The 16,507-nt window shown below is 40.1% G+C and overlaps 1 non-coding gene across 1 annotated transcript; it reads left to right on the top strand.

Annotated features, from left to right (window-relative positions):
• The first annotated feature begins 12,106 nt into the window (after positions 1 to 12,106).
• LOC141635103 (small nucleolar RNA R71) lies at positions 12,107 to 12,213 on the top strand. The gene has a single exon (XR_012539808.1). It is a non-coding gene; the product is annotated as a small nucleolar RNA R71 (small nucleolar RNA).
• Positions 12,214 to 16,507: the final 4,294 nt, after the last annotated feature.

Below are 16,507 nucleotides of genomic sequence, written 5' to 3'. Positions count from 1 at the left end.
GAAATTAACTACTGAATTCATGATTAAATTGATTAAACGAACGATTAACATAGAACAATAAATTGGCTTCGGGGGATCTATCTTAGCAATTCTATACTACGAATGAAAGTAATAAAATGAAATATCAGAACAAAAGAATACCGCGTATAGGAATTGTAGAAGAAAGATCAAACCGAATGCGAAAGAACTTTATTGAAGGAAATTATTCTAAGCTATGAACCCTAAAGAATTTCTGATCATAAAACTGATAAAAACTGAATATTTGTTCTCCAAACCTAGCATACGTTATATAGAATACAACGTAGTTCTTAATGCCAAAACCTAACTACTATGGGCTTGCTATTCCTCGATCTTTTAATTCACGTCTGAGATAGCGGCTTGGTCGATCGACCAAAGGTAGCGGTCAATCGACTGGACTGCAGTGTACAGTAGTTTCTGGAAGTCGTAGGCTGGTTAATCGACTAAGGACAGCGGTCGATCGACCGAGGTAGCTGATACTTGACTTCTAACCTCTCGTGGATTTGTCTTTCGGGCCTCGAAATGCGCACCAAGCTCATTCCTTGAGTAAATACTTCACGTCAAATGCAATGCAGGATACTCGGGGACGGATTTAGCTCAATTATCTACTCATTTCCGCATAAATCTGCAATATTATAATAAAATACGAAAGTAGACGAAACGGGCAAATAGTAGCCTTAAACTACACAATTGAGCTCTGAAATGCGTGTAAAATAGGGTATAAAACATCATATAAATGACACGCATCAAACTTCCCCAAACCAAACCCTTGCTTGTCCCCAAGCAAGAACTAGACTCGATCCTAAAAACCTAATGGAACGAGTTCAATCTCAGAGCGAAATGCAAACTGAACAGCCTAAACCAATTTAATGCATTAACTAACAATCAATTAGTAATATGAATCATGCAAACGAGTTATGTAGTCGTCAAAAACTGCTGAACCGTCAACTACAGAGACTTATCAAATTGGACTCTCACGGGTCGCTCAAATCACTCAAATAAGCACAAGGTGAATATATATATGAAAGATAGAAAGAATTCATTTTGTTAGTGACACTCACCTGACTACGACCTACAAGAACATGCCTGCAATATAATATGAAAGTAATCTCTACAACCGTACATATGCATTCCAACCGAACAAATGACCATGACACATGCCGAGATATATATGGGATATGTGAGGTAATGGGCAGGAAAGGCAAAACATTTATGGGAATGTGGGGGTACAGGTGATCAAGCTAGTACCGTGACAAAACCATATGACAATATCCACTTCTTGCTCAAACTTCAATCGATAGGGTGCTATAGCAATCACAAAACTCACAATCTCCGTAATAAATCAACTCCCCATATGATACAAATGAATCATAGGAGCAAAAATCGCCATCTGAATAAAGACTTGAATCATGCGAATTGATTTCTTTTCTTCTTCTCGGGTAGCGGTCGATCGACCAGAATTGGCAGTCGATCGACTGCCTCTACAGTACATCACTCTTTTTTTTCTTTTTCGAATCATTTTTCTTTTCTCTTTTTTTTTCTTTGTTCCTTTCTTTCCTCTTCCATTTTCTAAACAACATCTCAAAATGAGCATATGCCACCAAAAAACGTAGTAACAATCCCAAAAACTAAACTACTAGCTTGACAAGGGCAGGCTAAATGTAGGATGTAGTAATGGGACAAAAAGGCTATTTTTGGCAGTGTGGAGCTTATGGGTAAAATGAGAAAAGGGGACCTCTACCACATGTGTCAACTAACCACAAAGCGAATGCATACAGGTATTAAGCAGATTAAATTCATATTTATGCAAATTAATGAAACACGTCTCATAAGGAGTAACTACTCACATTCTAGATAAACTGGTCATAGATGACACCAGTTATAGGCTCTAAAACTCAGAAAATGATGTAGTTTGCCAGAAATCTAAGTCAAGTCTAAGGTCCAGCAAAATAATTTAACGAAAACTCGTAGACTATGCAAATGATTCTACTAATAACATGTCAATCAGCAAGGCTTAGGCAAAAACAGATGCAAATGCAATGTCATCATTGAAATACTACCGTTCCGACTCAACCCATATGCTAAAATAAACGTGCATTTTTTTTGAAGTTTGTTGAATTTTTTCAATTTTTTTGAATTTTTGAATTTTGTATATATGGAGAAATTAAATAACAATGAAACAACAATGCAAGACAAAATGTAAACGTGAATGCAAGCAAATGAAATACAACGCAAAACCCTTCCCCAAACCAAATCGCACAATGTCCCCATTGTGCAAAATCATGTAATGAAGAAAAGGAAAACGGGAATTGCGAGAAAAACTATAAAGGACATGAAGTAAGGCTTAGAAACTCACAATACTTTAAGCGCAGCAAAAAGGAAACCTCCCCAAACCAGCGTGAGCTAGGAGGTTTCAGTAGCTAGCAGTGCTACCAATAAGTACCTGAAAAGACAACATATACCACGCATAAAACCGAGAAAGCAATGTTGAAGCGGTAATTATGTGCAAAATTAAGAAAATGGAAGAAATCAGATATATGACGGAAAATTAAGTGGAGTAGAAAACTCCCTTAATTCCGCAAATCGACCAAACACAGCAGGGGAGTGATCGTAAACAGGTACAGCAGCGTCCTCGGTCGATCGACCACATTACTCAGTCGATCGACCAAAGTGAACAGGAACAGAAGCTCCTGGAAGTCGCACCTCAGTCGATCGACCATGTTATGCGGTCGATCGACTGGAATTACTGCTGTAACTTTCTGATTTCTTCGAATTAGCTCGAGAACTTAAGCTAATATGGTCTTCAAGCCTGCAAATGCACATAATACCGCGCCCAAAATTGCGCAAAACCCAAAGCAATAGTCTAAAGTGTTTAAAAATTCCAAATAAACTTAAAATGCGAAGTCTCGCGCACACAAAACAATAAATAAAAAGGTTCAACGAAAGCAATAAAGTTTATAGTTCTTGAAAAAGTCTCAATCAACTAATAGTTGATCAAGAACGGCCACGGAATGGCCCACTTGACTGGCTTCTGGCTATAAGAGGTAGCCTCAACAGTGTTCATCTTCTCAGTGGCACTCTTCTCAATTCCGACGTCCGTCAAGCTCAACGGATCAACATGTCGGATATCTTCCCACTCAATGACCTCCTCTGACTCGTCGGAATCCAAATCGGACTCCGTCGCTTTGACTGGCTCATCCTCAGGCTCTTCATCAGTGTCATAGCTAGGGCATCCTAGACCACCTCTTTGAACGATCGGCTCCTTCACAACTGGAGCAACATGTGGCTCTTCCTTCCCCAAACCAGCTCCTGCAATATCTAAAACAGAAGAGTCTTCCTCCACTTTGCTCCCAATCTGGGGCGGAGGTATCACAACAGGGGTAGGAGTAGAGATAGGTATATCAGGAAGTATAAAATAAGATTTCTTTTCAGAAACCATATTGCAAGTGACAGGCCACATGGGGTCTTTATTCCTAGCTGTATGGGCAAAGACAATGGAATGCTTGCCTACCTTAAAGGTCAAAGTACCCGAACCAACATCAATAACTGCACCAACAGTGTGCAGGAATGGTCTACCCAAAATGATAGGGATGTGGGCATCTTCGGGCATATCGAGCACAACGAAGTCAACAGGGAAGAAAAACTTCCCTATTTGCATGGGGATGTCCTCTAAGACTCTATGGTGAACCGCAGAGCGATCACCATCTCATCTTGTCATGTTGGTCACTGCAAACCTAGTCAATTTGAGCTTCCTAGCAAGACTCAAGGGCATTACACTAATACTGGCTCCTAGGTCACATAAGGCTTTCTCAATAGGAAAGGTGCCAATATTACATGGGACTGAAAAACTACCCGGGTCTTCTAGTTTAAGGGGTGCAGTATGGGTCAAATAAGAGCATGACTCCTCAGTGAGTGCGACAGTGTGCACAGTTTCAAGTGACTTCTTTTTAGATAAAAGTTGTTTCATGAATTTTATATAAGCAGGCACTTGATTTACTAACTCGAGAAAAGGAACTTGTACATTTAAGCTACGGATAACATTTTCAAATTTATTAAATGATACTTGTTCCTTCGTCAAGCACTAATCTCAGGATGGATAAATGAAAGTAGCAACTTAGCCCTCTCCTCTAAATCTCTCATGCCGGCATCGGTGGACTTAGGCTGGAAGTCCACAACCTTCTCCTTGTTGTAGCTTGACCCTTCTACAAACCGTCTCAAATGTGAACCATTAATCGACAAAGGGTCATACTTCGGAACTGGAACGGACCCATCAGCAGGCGGGTCTGTCTTCAATATTTTCGGGGCGGTCGTACCCCAAAACAAGTGGTCCATCAAGTTATTAGGAATTGGAGGACGAAAAGAATCACTATCAGCAGCACTGTCAGTTGATCGACCAGGTTGGTCAGTCGATCAACTGACCTCTACAGGAACAGTAGCTTCTGGTTGTCGCGGACCAGTCGATCGACTGGGTATGTCAGTCGATCGACTGACATACCTGTTGATCGTCTTTTTCTTGTTTTTGTTCGTCATAGCCTTCTCCTTGCTTGGTTCCGCCTCATCCTTTTCAGTGACGTCCTAAACCATAATGAGCCCATCAAGGGTAGACCCACTCCTCAAGGTAATGTCATTAAGGGTCTCCTTTTGATCAGTTTGAGTCGGTAAATGTCCCGGAGCTCGAGTTGTATTCTTGCTAGCCAATTGGGCAATTTGGCTCTCCAACATCTTCATCCCGGCCTCTCTAGCCTGGGATTCCTTCAGCAACAAATTCTTCAACTCATTGAAATCAGAACCTTGGGCTTGTTGCTGCTGCTGTGGGACATACGGAGGCTTTTGGAACTGTTGTTGCTTATGAGGGGGCACATAGTTCTGCTGCTGCTGCTGCTATGGAGGTTGAGTCGGATTCAAGACATTTTGGCTACTCCACCTCAAGTTTGGGTGGACATTCAGCTCATAGTATGTGTTTGTCTGCCTATAATGTTGAAAGGCAGCGCAAGACTCAAAGGGACTACGACAATTGTCTGAAACATGTCCCTCAGCTCCACATCTTTTACAGACGAAAGGACCGTCTGAAACAACATTTACATGGTAAATTCCCCCTTTTGAAGCTCCTCCCAACTCGTACTTATCAAATCTCGTCGTGAGAGCTTCTAATGCAGCTACCGAAGGAGATTCAGCAGCTCTCCTTTGATTTCCCCTGGAATTCCCATACTCGGCTTTGTGGGTGGCTAAGTCATCAATGATCTTCCACCCCTTAGTCTCCCCCGTGTTCTCCTGGAATCTGCCATTTGCTGTCGCGTCAAGGATAGCCCATTGTAGAACTGATTGCATAGGCTCCACTTCTCAAACCCATGATGCGGAATGGTTCGCACCAGCTTCTTGAAACGGACCCATGCCTCATGAAAGTTCTCATCAGGACCCTGTTTAAAGCTCGTGATTTGAGCTCTAATAGCATTCGTCTTCGAGGTAGAAAAGTACTTCTTGTAGAATGCCAAGGCCAAAGAATTCCAGTCGGTGATCCCATTAGCAAAGACGGTCCGGATCTCGTACCACTCCCTTGCAAAGATCGCGGAGTGAGAATATAAACATAGTCTCCTTTATCCGGTCCTGGGTCACACCGGTCGGCGGGGGTATAGAGCAGCAATAATCAATAAATATCTCCATATGCTTGGCTGCATCTTCATTTTGCAGACCCGAATTGGTTTCTCTCAACCAAGTTGATATAAGCGTGCTTCGGTTCGAATTTTCTATCGCCCCGGTAATTCGAACCCCTTATATAGATTTGTAGTCGGCTCGAGTGATGGCTATACTCGATTCTTCGGCCATGACCGGAAATTTGGAGATGTGACTGTCTCACCAAGAAGTGGAAATGGGTGATGAAGGTGGATCCTCCTCGTATAGCTCGTTCTCGTAGTAACTAGACAGAGTACTCGGCTCTTCCCTCGTCGGCAAGATTTCTAGATGATCGTCTCAACTCACGCAAGGTCTTCTCAATCTCAGGATTGAAAGGTACTAATTCACCACCCTGTGACCTACGCATAAGAAGAAACTACAAAAAGAATATGAGAATAGTTTAAGGAACGAATGTCCCTTAAACTAAGAAACAGACTAAAATAAAACAACTAAAAATTAGAACAATTGCCTCCCCGATAACGGCGCCAAAATTTGATACCCGTCGTTGTGAGTACCAAAAATAATATTTATAAACCTATTAAAACTAATAGAAGCTAGTGGTAACAAGGTCGAACCACAGAGAGGCAGATGTAATTATTAGTTGTCTAAATTCAGTCCAAGGTAACAATGATGTGGGGGTTTGATTGAATTGGTCTATAACTGATGAATGATAAACTAAAGAAATGTATAAAATCAAATATAAAAAGGGGTACTAAGATGGTCGGTTCATTTGTAGTTTGGCGGCGGCAAAGAAGGTAGGTCTAAAACAAATCACGTGAGTCGGGAAAACAGGAGGTCCTCTCGGTCCACTCTTAACAAGTAGCATCTTTCGATCTCGCTACGGGTCCCTAATATCACTAGTACTGAATCTCGTCCTGAAAAGTGACTAAAGATTCTAAACTTTACCTATCTTTCGATCTTAGCATAGTTTAGTCATTTTAATTGGTAGTCTAACAACTTTCCCTATCTTTCGATCTAATGGGTCAGTCATATACTAAGCATTCAACTAGTCGCATGCATTCAATTCGTCAAAAATAACAATTAAAACAATTAAAACGAAATACAGCTCACGTGGCCAGTCGATCGACTAGGGAACCCAGTCGATCGACCGGCGTGTGATTCAGGGTCTACAATCTAATGCCGCCTAATTATACAGTTCCCCTACATCCTAGCACGATGAAATTAACTACTCATACTAGGAATGATAACAACAATAAAATTAACGAAATTAACTACTGAATTCATGATTAAATTGATTAAACGAACAATTAACATAGAACAATAAATTGGCTTCGGGGGATCTATCTTAGCAATTCTATACTACGAATGAAAGTAATAAAACGAAATATCAGAACAGAAGAATACCGCGTATAGGAATTGTAGAGGAAAGATCAAACCGAATGCGAAAGAACTTTATTGAAGGAAATTATTCTAAGCTATGAACCCTAAAGAATTTCTGATCATAAAACTGATAAAAACTGAATATCTGTTCTCCAAACCTAGCATACGTTATATAGAATACAACGTAGTTCTTATTGCCAAAACCTAACTACTATGGGCTTGCTATTCCTCGATCTTTTAATTCACGTCTGAGATAGCGGCTTGGTCGATCGACCAAAGGTAGCGGTCGATCGACTGGACTGCAACGTACAGTAGTTCCTAGAAGTCATAGGCTGGTCGATCGACTAAGGACAGCGGTCGATCGACCGAGGTAGCTGATACTTGACTTCTAACCTCTCGTGGATTTGTCTTTCGGGCCTCGAAATGCTCACCAAGCTCGTTTCTTGAGTAAATACTTCACGTCAAATGCAATGCAGGATACTCGGGGACGGATTTAGCTCAATTATCTACTCATTTCCGCATAAATCTGCAATATTACAATAAAATACGAAAGTAGACGAAACGGGGCAAATAGTAGCCTTAAACTACACAATTGAGCTCTAAAATGCGTGTAAAATAGGGTGTAAAACATCATATAAATGACACACATCACCGATCCTTAAAAGCTTGCTTGTGCATCTCTTGCATAAGTAGAGTCATATAATCTTTGCTTGCTTCAACACCTTCGGGTTTGAACTCTTGGTACTTGAAAGGATAGGGTGGTGTGACAATGGAAGAGGAGGGCATTTCAACTTCATCCCTTTGTTGTCGGATAATGTATTCGGCTTCTTTTGAGAGGGGAAGGAGGTAGTTGGTCCGATGGACACTCAAACGACAAATCTTAGAAGGCAAAGTAAAAGATCTAGCCTCATTGGTGAGCCACCCATACTTGGTGTCAAGAGGGTTATAGGTAACCCACTTGTACTTGTTAATCATAGCATCCATATCAATGAGATGACCCCCCTTTTTCGCCACATACTTGCTATCCTTGTTGAAATTCGGATCAAAGTACTTAGCCAAAAGAGTGACTAGACCTCCATTTACAATAACGGTGGTGCCTTGCTTCCCACAATCAACATTTATCCATCTATCCACCAAAAGCCTTCGAGAATTGAAAGGCTTGGTGAATTCTCTTCCAATATTTAAGGCCGACTCAAGAAGAACACAATCGAGCTTGGTAAAGTGGTTGGTGTCTTTTCTTGCAATGATGGTATTCCTTATGACCTTACGCCACACTCTAATGCCCGGATTGTGGACTAATAGAGCGCGACTAGCATGATAGTTCTCAAATTTCCTTCCGGAAATCGCCTCCCAAAGAGGAGCGGGGTCATACTTTCCGGGATTCTTGAAATAACTATGTGAATCGCTAAGACCCAATGCTTTACCCAATTCCTCAAAGGTCATGTGCCTACTCACATTAGCTAGGCAGAACTCAATGTTTTCCATTGTCTCTACCTTAGTAACTTTAAAAGAACTCAAGAATTCTAAGGTAAGCGAGGGGTATGTCAATTATTTTGTTGCAAACAATTTTCCCAACCCCATGGCTTCAAAGAAGGCTTTAGTTTGCTCAAGGATACCCAACTTATCTTAGGTATCTTCACAAATAAACTTGGTGGATAGAAAGGATTTTCTAGCATACTTGGTAAATGTTTCCCTATGGGAGTTAGAGATGAAAATTACCTCCGGATAGTTTGAAAGTTGAGCAATTTCCGGAGTTGTTGATGTTGTTGCTTCCAAGGGAGGTTGTTGTTGTTGCACTTCCAAGTTTGAGCTAGCTACCACCATAGCCAATGAGTCTTTCTTTGCTTGAAGAATCTTTTGTCTTGTTGATAGTGCATTTGCCTTAGGTGCCTTTGTTGCTCCTTTTGTCCTTGCCATTGATGATTTAACCAAGAAAAGAGTGAAAATATTCAATTTCCAAGTATACCCAAATCGATTTTAAGGTGAAAGGCTTTGCCTTTATAATTTCAAAAATCGACTCAAAGGTTGAAGATTTTGGTGCTTGGTTTGATTTTTGTTGAAAGAGGAGTGATTAATTTTTGTTAGAAGGATGATTTGATTTGATTTTGATGAATGTCGTTGAGGAAATCTTGTTTTTGTGATGGTGAGGATGAGGGTTTTGAGTTTTGGGGTTTATGGGTAGTGTTTTGAATGAAGAAATGAAGAAATGAATGGGGGATGGGGTTTATAAAAGACCCGAAAAATTTTGAATTGCAGGGGAAGACGGGCGTCTTTCCTTCGGGACGCTCGGATTCTGCTTGTTTCGGCCCGAGTTCTCGCCTAAAGACGGGCGTCTTTCAAGTAAAGACGCTCGGATTGTTCAATCATGGGACGGGCGTCTTCTGCTGAAGACGGGCGGATTCTCTTCCAGTGAGATTTCTTGTTTTTCCCAGCCAAAAAGACGGGCGTCTTTCCTTTCAGGATAGGCGTCTTTCTGAGGACGGGCGTCTTCTCTTGCAGGACGCTCGGATTTATCAACAGTCCCAAAATTTCAAAATTTTAGTTCAGATGGACGGGCGGATTTTTACAAAGACGCCCGGATTGCCTGAAGACGGGCGGTTTCCCTTGAAAACGCTCGGATTCTCCCTGTGTTTACCCGGATTCAGTTCCATCCGTGTACTTGCATATCCCTTGTCATTTTTCATTCTTCAAAATCCCGTGTTCTTCATTGTGGGGGCACTACTAAGGCATGAATAGCCTAGGCAATTGCTATCCCCACACTAAGCTAAAGCACTACACATCAATTGAATCATTAGTCCCTCCCTCACTTCTCTCAAAAATGATAATTATCTTGATCAAAGCATAACAATCCAAGAATGACAAAAATGCAATGTAAGAATTAAAATTCGAGTTAGGGAGTTAGAAATATTTACAAATGGTGGTTTAGGGAGGACTCCACCAAACTCTCATCCTTAGTGAGATATCATGGGGGCATGTCCAAGATGTTGTTGATGTTGCTCAACACCTTGAAGAAGTAATCAAAAGCTTGTTCATTATCATGATAAAGATCTTCAATAGACCTTTGCCCTTGTTGTCGGTCTTGATCGATAGCATTACCAATATAGGGATTGAAAATCCCTTCAAACTCATCGTCCCAAAGACCACAAACGTCATCCACTTGATCACTGAAGATCTCTTGAGTTGATGGAGACAACTCTCCCATTTTCTTGTCTTGGCCAATGAGGCCATCCTCTTCATTGCTCGACTTTGGTGAGCTTTTCAAACTCTCTTTGTTACAATTCACTTGCTCTTTGAATGGAGCATCTTTAATTTTCTTCTTCCATTGGAATTCCGACTTCTTCCTATCATCCTTCCGGCTATAATGATCAACCATAAAACATGGTTCATGCAAACGGGGAGCTCTCATGGTCTTGTCAAGATTGAAAGTTATGCTCTCATCTCCTACTTCTAGAGTGAGCTCTCCATGCTTCACATCAATCACCGCACCCGCGGTGTGTAAGAAAGGTCTTCCTAGAATGATTGGAATGTTGGAGTCTTCTTCCATGTCAACAATGACAAAGTCCACCTGGATGAAAATTTTCCCAATTCTTACGGGAACATCTTCCCATATCCCTAATGGTGTCTTCGTCGATATATCGGCCATTTGGAGTGTGATATTGGTGCATTTAAGCTCTCCTATCCCCAACCTTTTACTCACCGAGTACGGCATAACACTCACACTAGCCCCTAGATCACATAAGGCTTTGTTGATCGTGGTGTCGCCAATGGTACACGGTATTGAGAAGCTTCCCGGATCTTTGAGTTTTGGAGGTGAACTCCCTTGAAGTATTGCACTACTCACCTTAGTGAAGGCGATAGTCTCAAGCTTCCGGATCGACTTCTTCTTTGTGAGGATGTCTTTCATGTATTTTGCATAGGCCGGCACGTGATTGATTAATTCCGTGAAAGGAATTGAGACTTCCAAATTCTTCACAATTTCCATAAATTTTCCAAGTTGGTCATCAAATTTGGGCTTGGATTGACGACTTGGAAAAGGAAGACTAATCACAATGGGCTCCTTCTCCTTGACCTTGTCTTCATTTTTCTTTGAAATTTCTTCTTTTGATGGTTCTCCATCCTTGGAGTTTTGCACAAGTTCTTCTTTATCACTAGCTTCCACAACTTCATCCTCAACTTGCTTCTTCGGTGCTTCATACCTTGTACCACTCCTCAAGTGAGAGGCACTAACCGTTTCATGTCTTGGGGGATTACTTTAAGGTGATAATTGCCCCTTTTGTCTTTGTGAGCTTGAAGATGCTAGTTTAGTCAATTGGGTTTCCAACATTTTGGTGTGAGCTAGGATGTTGTTGATGGTGGTTTCCTTTGCATGACTATCCTTTTGCATTTGAGTGAAAAACTCTTGTTGATTATTTGCATTTGAAGGACCGCTTTTTGAACATCAAAACCTTGGTCATTTTGTTGATTGTATGGAGATTGATTTTGGTAACCTTGGTTTTGGTTGTAAAAGGGTCTTTGATTTTGGTTTCTCATGGGAGGTGGGGTGTATGTTGTTTGAGGGTTTTGAACATTTTGCCTTTTGTATGAGAGATTTGGATGGAATTTGGTGTTTTCATTGTAATAGTTTGAATAAGGGGTACCACTCTTGTATGCTTGGAAAGCATTCACTTGTTCATTTGTTCCCCTACATTCACTTTGGTCATGTCCCAAAGTTCCACAATTCTCACATATCCCACTTGGGATTAATGAAGATGCCGTCATGGCATTAACATGATGCTTTGGTGATTTTGAGGCTTCTTCAAGTCTAGCCATAGCTTTTTCAAACTTCAAATTGATGGTATCAATGTGAGCACTAAGTTGATCACCCAATTGAGTAATGGAGTCAACTTCATGCTTTCCTCCTCTAGTAGCCTTGCGAGGTCTACTATATTGTGAGTTATGGACCGCCATTTCCTCAATTTTGTTCCAAGTTTGATTGTCATCAACTTCGGTGAACATTCCATTTGATCCCATGTTGAGAATGTTCCTTGAATCTTCATAAAGACTATTCCAAAATTGTTGTACCAAGAACCACTCGCTAAGTCCATGGTGAGGACATGAGCGACAAATCCCCTTAAACCGCTCCCAAGCTTCATACAAAGATTCTTCATCCCTTTGCTTAAAGCCCGTGATTTGAGCTCTTAACATGTTAGTCTTTTCCGGTGGATAGAACTTTTTGTAGAAAGCTAGAGCCAACTTCTTCCAAGAATCAATTCCGAGAGTAGCCTTATCAAGGCCTTTCAACCATTGTTTCGCGGTGCCAATTAGAGAAAAAGGAAATAAGACCCATCGTATTTGGTCTTGAGTTACACCGATTTGAGAAATCGCATCACAATAGTCACAAAAAGTCTCCATATGAGAATGAGGGTCTTCACTAGGCATCCCCCCAAATTGGCTTCTTTCGACTAATTGGATAAATGCGGATTTGGCAATAAAATTTCCGGTTAGATGTTGTGGTGTGGGAGTACCATTGGGTAGGTTCTCCTCAGTGGGTACGGAATGTGATGAAAACTTAGGCATTGTGGGTTGATTTTGTGTTGGGTTCTCCTCACCTTCTCTTGCAAAAGGGTTGATGAACTCAATAGTATTTGGTTGAATATCTACAACCTCACCAATACCTCTCAAAGTTCTCCTAGCAAGTCTTCTATTAGTTGTCAAAGTTCTTTCAATTTCACGATCAAAGGGTAACAAGTCACCTTGTGACCTTCTAGACATGCAAAATATCAAACAACTCGAAAACAATTAGAACAAACCTTGAGGAGTTTTACTTCCCCAAGGGAAAGAAAGACACAACTAATAACAATATAAGAAAATCTAAATCAAGTTAACACCGTCCCCGGCAACGGCGCCATTTTTGGTCGGGATATTTTTACTAAATCTTTTGGTTACTTGTCGTTAGGAGCACCTAGACCAAAACACAATTTATAACTTCACAAACAACTCTACAATTAGTAAAGAGGCAAGTAAAGGTCGGATCCCAAGGGACGGGAATTGAGATGAGATTTCTATTGCAACTAGTGGTGTCTTAGGGGTGTCACAATTGAGGTTTGATGTAGAAGATCACTAAACTAAATAGCAATGAAAGTAAACAAGCAAGATGAATTAAAAGGGATGTAAACAATTGATAAAAAGCACTAGGGTGTCATGGGGTCATAGGGGATTCATGGGAATTGATCATACGAACATGTTCTCAAATTATAAGCAAGCAATTATTGTTGTGATGGATCGAGTTGGTTTATATCTTACAATCCTAGGAAAGTTTGGGTCCCGGAGCCGAATCGATTAGATTGTACAACACCTACAAGTCGACTTAGTCTTCCCTACTCAACAACATGCATGGTCTAATGAGACTCGAGTTGGTTTATGCCTTACAAGTCTTATTGAAAAGATAGGTGATGTGTAAAAAAAATGCAAGGATTTATAGGCTCACATTTCATCAAACATACCATGTGCATGAGTTGAGATCAAACCAAGCAAGCAAATAAACTATGAAAGCATATTAATTTAAGCATGAATCATTCCCCATGTTGATTTCCCTTAATTACCCATTAACCCTAGCTAAGGAACTACTCACTCATTATCATGTTGAACATGCTAGCAAGGTTGTCAATCATACCAACAAAGTGAAACATGATGAATAAATGAAAGTGATTAACAATAATTAAAAAGGGATTAAGAGAATTATACCTACTAATGATTCCAACAATAAAGCAAAGAATAAAAGAAGTACTTGATGCTTGATTGAGAGGTTGTCAATCTCCCAATAATAACCCAAATAATCTTCAATTACCCAAAATAAAGGATGAACAAGAGAGAGATTAAGGAAATAAAACTTGTATTAAAACTTGATTAATTGTTCATTACAAGATTAAAGAGATATTTGATTGATATTAACTACACTAAAGATTGCTAAGAAGAACATGCTCTTCTAATTAGACTAATGGGGTATTTATAGTGAGGATTAGGTGGATGAATTAGGGTTAACTAAGGGCTTAAATGACGATTAAGTCCCTACTTAAGGAAAAGCCGGTCTTTTTGGAAAGACTTCGGTCTCTAGGGAGACTCCGGTCTCTAGAAAAAGATGTGCATCCTTCCTTGAAGCTTGAAGAAGACGAAATGGGTCTGCCTGAGAATCCGGGCGTCTTCAGCATGGGACGGGCGAATTTGGTGGTCTCTGCCTGGGCGTCTTGGAGTGAAGACGGGCGTCTTCTGGGTCTTTTGCACGGGCGTCTTGGGGTGAAGATGCACGGATTGTGGTGGTGGAGACGGGCGTCTTCTGGGGAAGACGCACGGATTGCTGTGCAGTCTCTTTTCTTAATTTTTCTTCATATAATCCTTGGGGATTTCCTCGGGGATGCAAGAATCTTTTCTCATCATTGCCCATCTACTATAGTATGTATAAAGGCCTTCTAATCTTGTCTCTCCTTGATGCTTGGTCATTGAATTCAATCAATTTAGCCTCATTTTGCCATGAAAATGCAAGGTTTGCACTCCTTTCCTACCAAGGGATCAAAACTCAAAGAATATGCAAAACAAAGAACTAAAGACAATAAATGACCCAAATATGCACTAAAAAGCATGGGAACAAGGCTAATTCGGGGACTAAATGTGCTCTAATTATGGTCACATCAGCTATCAACTACATATGGCATTACCTTTATACATATATCCTGCACATCACACACATGTTCATACAGTTCCCGGCTCAATACCCCCATTTGAAGTGACTGGTTGAAGCATATTGGGGCCAGGATTTTGGAATGAGGGCATCTTCCTACCCAAAATAAATTACAAAGGGGCTCCCAACATAAATACACCAGGTTCATTTTATTAGACTCTCTACGTTCATATTGGTCATTGGTTACAGGTTCCAAAATCGTCGCTCTGATACCACTTTGTAACACCCCCATCTACTACGGAGCCTTAACAAGACCTTCCCTAGTATATATGGGCGTTACCATCTCGGTTGCCCGAGGAATAGTATATCACAACGTCAATAAAAGAACTATTACAATTTGTTACATATTTCAAACTCAACATAAAAGAAAGATACAACTGATAAGACTAAACAACTACGGTGAGACTACTCCATGCTAAGACTCGGTGAAAGATACGTCCCTCTAACACACTCAGATAAGCTCCATAAATCAACACCTACTAAGATAGACTGCTCACCATAATGGATAACCACAAACACATAACAAAAAAGAAACACAGACAAAGCCACACAAGGTCAGTAACTAAAGAACATCATATGAAACATGGTATAAAACAAGCACAAACCCCCAACTCCAGATCATCACCAATCACCTGTCTACACACTGAAGTGTGTAGAACTGCCAGAATACCCATCGCAACAGATATTCCACACCGCCAGTGGGGACCGCAGACTTACCACCTAAGCCCCTCTTAAAACCATAGAGCAAAAACCCATGACCATTAATATGCACATCCCCTTGTGACGGGTGTTGGAATATGTGTCCTCCGACAATAATGCGATCACGACTGTTGATCATGATGATCACATGTTTAAGTCTCATTAAAATGAATACAATTGGGAAGTAATATTGTTACTGTCAACTGGTCAACATATATCGGTAATGATTGGCTGACTAGAGTTTGACATTACTGTCGTGTGACGGTGGTGATCGATTGACCCCTAGGTCATACCTATAGGGCATTACTCTTAATTGATTATTTAATTAATCGTATAATGTTACGAGTTAATTAAATTACTTGAAAATTGACGGACGATTTTGGAAGTAAAATTTACGTATCATATTGAAATATGATTAAATAAGATACGGTCTGAGTAATTGAATTGTATCATTACTCGGATGAAATAATTGTTTAATGTAACAATTAAATTGAATGAATTGTTATAAATACAATCAGTTGTAATTTATAAAAGGTAAAATATTTTGGCACAAGTAATTGTAAAATTACCAAGTCGATTTTTGTGTGACGTATTTTTTATAATACGTTGATTTTTAATATGTTAAAAATACATAACAAATATATGTCACATGTGACATGTGACATATTTACAATTGACAAAAATAAAATGGATCACTTTTAATCCATGAATGCCGAAATAAAGGGGTAGTGGAAGCTAATATTGTGTTTGTTTAATTATTATAAGAACACAATGATTACCTACATTCCTAGCCATGCAACCCTAATATTCTTGTGAAGACAAAAGTGTTCATGCATTGGCTCCCCTAAAAGCCCCCCATTCCACCCGGTTTTTTATGTGAAAACCATCATTGGTTTTTCTCATAATTTTACCTATTATTACACTAAAATGTGTTAGTGATATTCATTCAACTTATCATCCAAAAATTAGTATTCTAGAGAGATAAAAAGCTCTCTACCTCTCCCTCCATAATACCGAAATATTTATGTGTTAATAAATATTTTGGGTCAATTTTCTACTAAGATT

This window comes from Silene latifolia, chromosome Y (genome assembly GCF_048544455.1).
Source record: "Silene latifolia isolate original U9 population chromosome Y, ASM4854445v1, whole genome shotgun sequence".
Taxonomy (NCBI): Eukaryota; Viridiplantae; Streptophyta; class Magnoliopsida; order Caryophyllales; family Caryophyllaceae; genus Silene; species Silene latifolia.
Note: the sequence above shows the minus strand (reverse complement) of the source record. Positions and strands in the feature narration are given on the sequence as shown.